The 9,214-nt window shown below is 41.3% G+C and overlaps 1 non-coding gene across 1 annotated transcript; it reads left to right on the forward strand.

The window, feature by feature from the left end:
* The first annotated feature begins 5,378 nt into the window (after positions 1-5,378).
* LOC122442842 lies at positions 5,379-5,485 on the forward strand. The gene has a single exon (XR_006269815.1). It is a non-coding gene; the product is annotated as a U6 spliceosomal RNA (small nuclear RNA).
* Positions 5,486-9,214: the final 3,729 nt, after the last annotated feature.

Consider the following 9,214-nt stretch of genomic DNA (forward strand, 5'->3'; position numbering starts at 1 on the left):
CCTGGAGGAGGGCATGGCAACCTACTCCAGTATTCTTGCCTGGAGAATCCCATGGACAGAGGAGCCTAGAGGGCTACAGTCCATGGAGTCACAGGAGTCAGACATGACTTAGTGACTAAACCACCACCAATGCATCTAGCCTGTTGTGTACAAGATACCTTTATGCACTTTATGTGTATTAATTTATCTACATGTGTTAATTTATCTGATGCTCACTGCCATCCCTACTATGAATACATTATCCCCATTCTGCAGATGAGGAAACAAATGTAGAGAGGATAAGATGCCTAAGGATAGAACAACATGGAGAGCAATTCAGGTTTAAATCATGGCCATATGGCTCTGCAGCCCATGACCTGACTTCTTGGGGCTCCATTGCCTGTCAGCCTTATGAAATAGATATTATTATTAACATTTTACAGGTGCAAAAGCTGAGGTGCACTCTGATAAGTTTACTGACAGCAGTCACACAGGTGGAAAGTGACTGGGCATAAGTGGACCCAAGATCTCCATACTCTACATTCAGTAGTCTTTTGTTTATACCCCACTGCTGGCCAGAGTTTCCCTCTGTTACTTATTTCTCCATCCTTTCATCCATACTGTCCATTATTCAATGCATTCTCCATTCATCCAGCTCCATCATTCCTGTGAAAGTACTTTGGTCTTTTCTATTTATGGAAGAATATGGAGACTGTGGTTCCAGGGTCTATTCCTATAATGTGCTTGAGGCCCACACCTCATTTCCTTTGGGGTCCTGAGAGGTGTAGCATGGCCCATAAAAAACACCTTCTCTGCTCATATCTCATGATTTTTGCAAATTAATGATCTAAGTAAAATGGACCATTGCCTTTAAAAGTGTGCAATAAAAAATGATAATAAATGCTAGGCTGAAGATCATAATGGAAAAACAACTATTTGGGGTATTTTGCTATGGTAGAGTTCCCCAGCCTGAGTGCTTTAAGTGGGACTGGCTGGGGTTTTTTGGGTTCCATGTTCAGTGCCTCGAGTCTTCACACATGACTGGGTGCAGAATAAGAACTGCCTGTGAAGTCAGAAGAGGCTTAAATCTGAGGCTTGCCAATAGGCGTATCAATTAGACAGTGACCCAGAAATTCTTGGAAGAGTGATTTTGAGCTCCCTTTTATCTCCTCGCGGCTCCTTTCCTGCCTTCCTGCCTTCCATAACTTCTTGGTAGAAAACTGGAAGAGCTGGGATTTTGCCCAAGACAGCTTAGGAAAACAAAAGTTAACTGCTATAGCTTTGAGAAATAAATTGCTCTGTGAGGCAAAGGAAAAATCAAAGATCTGGGGAGGAAAATGAAGGCACAGTTTCAATTATAACTGTTACCAGGTTTAGATCCAACTATGGGCCAAAGTGTCATTCAGACAGATGTTCTTGCAATTTGGTTTCCAGAATAAACATTGTACTGTGAAAATATTTTAATGACATCTCAGCACTTTACTAGGCTTCAAATTCTCGAAGATTTTCCAGGTCAGGCAAGGACCATTTGCACCATCTCACCCAGCGACCTCTTTCCTTTTGCTGGGGCTTATGAAGAACATTAAACTTGCAGATGTAATTATTGCATAATAAAGTATTGATTTCCTAAGAAACCCTATAGCATTTTCATCTTAATAATTAGCATTTATAAGGAATATATCCAAGAACTTTTATAGGGGATTAACCACCTATTGCCACTTGAATGAGAGACGTAGTATTTCAGTTAAAAGACAAACATTAGAAAATAGCTTCAGGTCACAGAACTGCAGATCAGCTGCACATCATTTATATGGGTATCCACAGTGTCCTAGTTCAGATTTAAAAATAATTTGGATATGTCATATAAGCCATTATGAAAATGACATTTTCAGATAAACTGAATTATCTTCTCACATCTGATACAGACTTTAGTTTTGCTTGGCGGTAAGGTAACTAACTTGCTGAATTACCCCCTCTGGACAGTTTTTATCTGTTAAAGCATCAACAAGAACAGTGCACAATTATAAAGTGAAATTCCTGCTAAAGTTAAAGAAATTTTCAAGTACAATTTAAAGATAATTTCTGACAACTGAGGTTATGTAATACTCCAAGTGATCAAAGGCCATGATGACTGAGTGTATTGGTGGGAGGAAAGAGAAGATTTATAAATAAGTCATCTGAACATAATGTTTTTCCGCATGTTTTTCATTTGCTCCTGTTGGAATTAGGGAAGGGCTTTCATGTCCTTCATATGTTCTATTGGAATTGCCTCCTGAACGCGTTGAGGTTCGCTGTGGGGGGACTTCAGACACCAGGGCTGCTGGATCTTGAGAAATAGTGTGTTAACATCAGTACAGCACCAGCCAACGTGTACTCCATTTCCAGTTACACCACTAATGAGCTCTGCCACTTAAAAATATTGCCTGTCTTTGGCTATGTGCTTCAGCCCTGCTGTCTGAAAGCAACTTGGCATTGGCCTTGAAATCAGGGAGACTGTGGTACCATTTATTCCTTCTGTATCTCCCAGAAGAGGGAGTAAGGCATTCATCCAATCAAGTGAAAGATTTTGTTGAGCTCCTCCTATGTCCTCAGCCTTGAGTTGAATAGAGTGTTGGGATAAGGTTGGAAAGGAGGCAGAACTCTTGTCCTCAGGTCACTGACAGTCCCAGCGTGTCAAACGCGAGTGCACAGATGACTGAGCACGTTTAACTGTCTAAGGAGAGCTTTCGCTCATCTGCTCCCTTTACCTGAAAGTGTTGTCCTAGTTTCTTCACCCAGCTAACGTGAATCATCTTTTAATATATAGTTCAAATCCTCTTTCTTCCAGGAAGCTTTCTCCGAACCTAATCATAGTTTCTTTCTCCAAACCTCATCATATTTTCCAGATTATGTTAAAGTTATCTTTCCACATGTCTGGCTCATGTTATTAGAATCCCATTCCCTCCAAACAAGGATTGCTTGTGTTTCTTCCCACATCCTATGGCTTAACACCTATCTTTTTAATGGTATTGGATAAATACCTGGCAGGGAGTTAATGCCCCTCTTCTCTCTCTGTCTCTAGCACACAATGTTCCTAGTGATAAGGTAAGTATAACTATCTTGAATTATAGTTACTTGGTTATATGTCACCTCTTCTGAAAGACTGAAGAGTTAGTAGCACTTTGCTTTAAAAAGGAACGTATTCGAACCCTTCACTACTACTCACTGGCCTAGGGACTTGGACATTTTGTTGGAATAACAATATTTACTTCATAAAATTGTTATGAAATTTAAAGGACATGGAAAGTGCCTAACAGCATTTGATACACAATATATATTCCATAAATGTTTTTTCTCCTTGCCCATGTTCTCACTGATGGAAGGTAAAATATCTTGAATTATGTACTGTGCCCATAGTAGATATTAAAAAATGGGTGAAAACATATGAAACCAAATTAATCATATAGACAATTAATAGGGTAGAAATTCAGAGAAAGGCAATCATTGTGGGAACTACAGTGCTCAGCAGATGCTTCATACATGAAGAACTGAGTGAACACTAAAGGCTGCATGGGATTTCCAGTGATCACAAGCTAAGGGCTTTTACCACTTGTTGAGCACTTGCTTTGTGTCAGGCACTATGCAGACCGTTTTATGTGTCTCTTAAGTCTTCATAGGAACCCTATCAAATAAATATTATGATAATGACTACGATTTTACAGAGGTGACATAGCAAATATTTGTTCTGACTTTCAAAGTGTCACTTGAACCCATGGTCTCTGCTAGCCTATATGATCCATCTATGCAGATTAGGAAAAGGTCGTCTATATCAGTCAGAGTCCAGCCAGAAAGAGAAGACAGAGGCAAAGGATTTAATTGGGCAGAATTGAATAAAAGGACCATTTACAGAGGTGTGGCCAGGGAAATGGGAATCTACAAGGGTTGATGAGGCATCCGGGGACTAGCAACATGGAAGCCTTTATTACCCCCAGGCCTGAAAAAATGAGGGAGGGAATAGCTTTATTAGAGGCCAGTGAGAGCTAGAACCACGGGAGAGGGGCCCCCCAGCAAGACCACAGATGCTGTCAGAACCGTGGGGGTCAGGGAGGGGGCATGGTGAAGGGAGGGTGGTGATGGAGAAAATATTAGTAAGTAACCTGGCCTCTCTTTTTGCTCACCTAACTCATTTCCTACTGGTGATTGCAGTTGGCCAAACCACACTGGAAGTCAGAAAATAAGAATGTCTCAGTTGTATTATATAGAGGTCATTATATGGGGCAAAGGGTAGGACAGAGAAAAATCAATAAATGGGTCTGGGGAGGGAGGAGGAAATGGCGATTAATCAGCATGTAACTCCCTCTGGGCAGGAGACATTTCCTCTGGGCAGATGCAGCTCCAAGGATGAGTAGCTTAGTGAAGCTATCCCCCTAAGGAACAGCATACCCAGTCCAGGGACCCATAATGCAGTGAGTGGAGACCAGCCTGGATTTCAGTCCCCAGTTACCTCCTAGGTTAGGTGCCTTGGCATCAGGGTAATCTGTATTCAGCAGCCCTATCTAAAGCAATCTTGACTTGGCTTACCTGACTATTACCACAGGAAGCACATAACCCCAAATATAGTTATGGAAGGAAGCTGATAAAATGGGTCCCCAAGGAACCCTCAAAGTAACTGAGCTGTCACTAATAGTTTGAAATGCACCTTGATCTCTTGCCTCCGTCTGCTGAAATTCATTTCCCCAGACCAGACCCTACTGCCTTAGACATCTCTAGATCCAGTATAGCTCTGCGGGTGATGGTCAAACCTCCTGAGTGCTGTCTGGAACCAGAACCCCTATTCCTTCCACAAGTTGGACCATAGCGAGCAGCAGTGCATCTGAAGTCAAGGAGGAGTCTTGATCTATCCTTCCTGGTCTTATACCCATGGAATTCCTCATGGTCTGGGAATGAAATAGTGCATCTTTCTTCTGATATTATAGGACCATTGGTTTAAGGGCTTTGAAGAGGAAGGAGCCAAGTTCATACCTACGAAATGATCATTTCAGGTAGTCTTAAGTCTTCACTGATCTGTACAAACAGGACAGCCTGGATTTTCTGGGAGTGATTGCATATTTACTATGTTCCCAGGCTCCCAAGTTCTGAAAGGTAGGAGTGTCCCCATCTATTCTCTCTTTCCTCATTGCTTCTGAAAACCTTGCTCTTGACGGGGCCCCTTGGTATGCAGACCTGTCTGGCCGAATCTCATTCTTTGCCGAAAACTATGTTAATTGGGTAGTTGCACTGTGGGTTATTTACAAGAATATAGTTTTCTTGAACATTATAATTATTTACTTATTCAGTCCATCATGAATAAATTTCTGCCATGTCCCAAGTACTGAGGATACTGAAATAAAATCAAGATCTCTGCCCTCAAAAACATACCAGTGCTCGCTTCGGCAGCACATATACTAAAATTGGAACGATACAGAGAAGATTAGCATGGCCCTTGCGCAAGGATGACACGCAAATTCGTGAAGCATTCCATATTTTTAAGAATGAAACTAGAACACTTTCTAACACCATACACAAAAATAAACTCAAAATGGATTAAAGATCTAAATGTAAGACCAGAAATTATAAAACTCCTAGAGAAGAACATAGGCAAAACACTCTCCGACATAAACCACAGCAAGATCCTCTATGACCCACCTCCCAGAATATTGGAAATAAAAGCAAAACTAAACAAATGGGACCTAATGAAACTTAAAAGCTTTTGCACAACAAAGGAAACTATAAGTAAGGTGAAAAGACAGCCCTCAGATTGGGAGAAAATAATAGCAAATGAAGAAACAGACAAAGGATTAATCTCAAAAATATACAAGCAACTCCTGCAGCTCAATTCCAGAAAAATAAATGACCCAATCAAAAAATGGGCCAAAGAACTAAACAGACATTTCTCCAAAGAAGACATACAGATGGCTAACAAACACATGAAAAGATGCTCAACATCACTCATTATCAGAGAAATGCAAATCAAACCACAATGAGTACCATTACTCGCCAGTCAAGATGGCTGCCATCCAAAAGTCTACAAGCAATAAATGCTGGAAGGGTGTGGAGAAAAGGGAACCCTCTTACACTGTTGCTTGTGGAGTGCAAACTAGTACAGCCAGCTATGGAGAACAGTGTGGAGATTTCTTAAAAAACTGGAAATAGAACTGCCATATGACCCAGCAATCCCACTTCTGGGCATACACACTGAGGAAACCAGATCTGAAAGAGACCGGTGCACCCCAATGTTCATCGCAGCACTGTTTATAATAGCCAGGACATGGAAGCAACCTAGATGCCCATCAGCAGATGAATGGATAAGGAAGCTGTGGTACATATACACCATGGAATATTACTCAGCCATTAAAAAGAATTCATTTGAACCAGTCCTAATGAGATGGATGAAACTGGAGCCCATTATACAGAGTGAAGTAAGCCAGAAAGATAAAGAACATTACAGCATACTAACACATATATATGGAATTTAGAAAGATGGTAACGATAACCCTATATGCAAAACAGAAAAAGAGACACAGAAGTACAGAACAGACTTTTGAACTCTGTGGGAGAAGATGAGGGTGGGATGTTGTGAAAGAACAGCATGTATATTATCTATAGTGAAACAGTCACCAGCCCAGGTGGGATGCATGAGACAAGTGCTCGAGCCTGGTGCACTGGGAAGACCCAGAGGAATCGGGTGGAGAGGGAGGTGGGAGGGGGGATCGGGATGGGGAATACGTGTAAATCTATTGCTGGTTCGTGTCAATGTATGACAAAACCCACTGAAAAAATAAATAAATTAATTAATTTTAAAAAAAAAAACATACCAAAAATAAACCTGGATCCCAGAATTTTGCACTGAGAAGAACTTAGAGTTTTACTAAGTTGAAAGAAGAAAGAAAGTGTTAGTCACTCACTCTGTCCAACTCTTTGAGATTCCATGGGCTGTTGCCTACCAGGCTCCTCTGTTCATGGGAGTTCTCCAGTGAGGAATACTAGAGTGGGTTGCCATGCCCTTCTCCAGGGAATCTTCCCAACCCAGGGATTGAACCTGGTCTCTCAAATTGTGGGCAGATTTTTTACTGTCTGAGCCACCAGAGAAGCCCCTTTACTAAGTCAGACACTTAGATTTTGGCAGCCAAGCTGTCTTCACTTTAAAAGCACCTGTGGAAGGGTCAGAGCATTAACAGTTTACTTTGTCTGAGGCCCCATAGCAGGTTAATGGTAGCGAGGAGGCTAAAGGACCACTCTTTCTCTCTCTCTAATCAAGACATCTTGGTTAGCAAGGATGTGCTGAAAAATTCCCATTACCTGGCCAAGAGTTCTTAGAGCCTCTTTCACCTCATTCACAAGTGAAACCATAAACTGATCATTCTTGTTAGATGTTGCATTGGCCTGTAATGCTACTAGATTTAACATGAAAATATCAACTTGGTAGTAACCTCATTTTTAAAGCCAACCCTAAGGCATACAGGAAAGATTTCTGGCTTAGACACAGTCCATACACCTCACTCCTTGGGTTAGAGAGGAAATTACTTTTGGCTCACCTGATGGACCAGGTGCCTCTGGATTGTTCCTGGCTTGATTCACTTCTTGGTCAAGGGCATGCACTTGAACACCTCTGGCCTAGAACGAGGCCCTAGGCCCAAAAGATACAGTACTAGCTGAGAGATGACCAAGAGGGCCTGGCATTCCCACCTGATAGCCACACGCTTAGACCCCAGCACCCCTGAAACAAGAGCTGAATCCTGATCCACGACTGTGTGATTATAGCGAGTTACATAGCAGTGCAATTAACGCCACTTAATGCAAACTGAAAACAGAATTTTTGCAGCTGCCAACTTGCTCCAGCTCCGCCAGTGCTATATGCTGACTTCATTTATGAGCATTATTTTCTTTCTCATCATGCTAATTGCAGAAAGAAAATTCGTCCAAGAAAGAGAAACAGACATCTAACTTCAACCGACAACACACAAAGTACAAAATTTAGATTGCGGGTATTGATTTCCATCTAGCATCATGCCAATTGCTCCATAAAATTGAAGCCCTTCTGACATCTCAGTCAATGGTCAATTTGAATGCATCAGACTCATGAGTTCTGCTGGACACCAACTAAGGATCTTGGCTGAGCATCACATTTCCTTATTTCTTCAGTTCATTCCCTACCCTTATCCCAGATTTCTCTGCTAAGTGTCTGAGAAAACCTACAAAAAATATAAATGAACTTTTGTTATTCAAATCATTCAGTCACCGCCATGATTTCATTAGCAAGGGTCTGACTGCCTCTGGAGGCATTTTCCTATGTTCTGTCTACTAACCTTGGACATGTGAGATCTGTGAATCAGCAAGACCTGAATGGAGTATGGTCTTTTGGGCCACATGGCAGACATTGAAGTCTGCAGAAATCTTTAGAGTTTAAAAAAAAAAAAAAAAAAGGCATTTAATGCTTGAGAGATAAGGATTTTCCCAAATCTTGCTTTATAATAATAGAGAAGATAGAAGTTTTTACATGAGGTTATGGTAAGGGTGAATTTGATTTTTGTTTTGAGCCAAGCTGCTAACCAGTGTGTGTAGTTTAGTGTTGGGAAGGGAATTGCAAAGCTACAGTAATACACATGGTGACTGAAATCAGTGCTATCTCAGAAAATCAGAAAAAAGATGAGAACTGACTGGATACCACGTTTAGCTATGAGATATCCCTTTCAGGCAGAATTTCAGATCCCACTCCTAGGTCTTTTGTATAGTTCCTAGTCTATCAGCTTGCCAGAAGCAACTCACTTTCTGCAGTGAGGACACAGACCCAGGGAAGTTGATAAAAAATCATCATTGATCTGCCTCTGTCCTTTTGCATATTGGCTTTACTCTCTATACCCTTTGAAGCCAGTAAGAGCTTCCCCAGCTGAGCAGATATGTTGGGTTGGGAGAGTATATTGGAAATTGGGCCATCCCTGGAAATGAAATACCATCAATAACTAAACTCTTGGTCAATGCACATTTTCCGAAAGTGCTGGAAATCTCTGAAGAGTGCAGTTAGAGAACATTGCTCTTCAACAATTGAATCTTCCACATCTTGACTTCAGCTTTCAAGACACATGAAAATGCTAATGTCTATTGTTATATACAGAGAAATACAGGAAAATTCTAAAACAGGCTCCAGAAAATAGCAAAAAATGGCCTCTGCCCTACCCCCCCAGTCCCCAGTACCCCAATGGTGTGTCATAAGAGTTGT

This window comes from Cervus canadensis, chromosome 5, assembly GCF_019320065.1.
Source record: "Cervus canadensis isolate Bull #8, Minnesota chromosome 5, ASM1932006v1, whole genome shotgun sequence".
NCBI classification, from domain to species: Eukaryota; Metazoa; Chordata; class Mammalia; order Artiodactyla; family Cervidae; genus Cervus; species Cervus canadensis.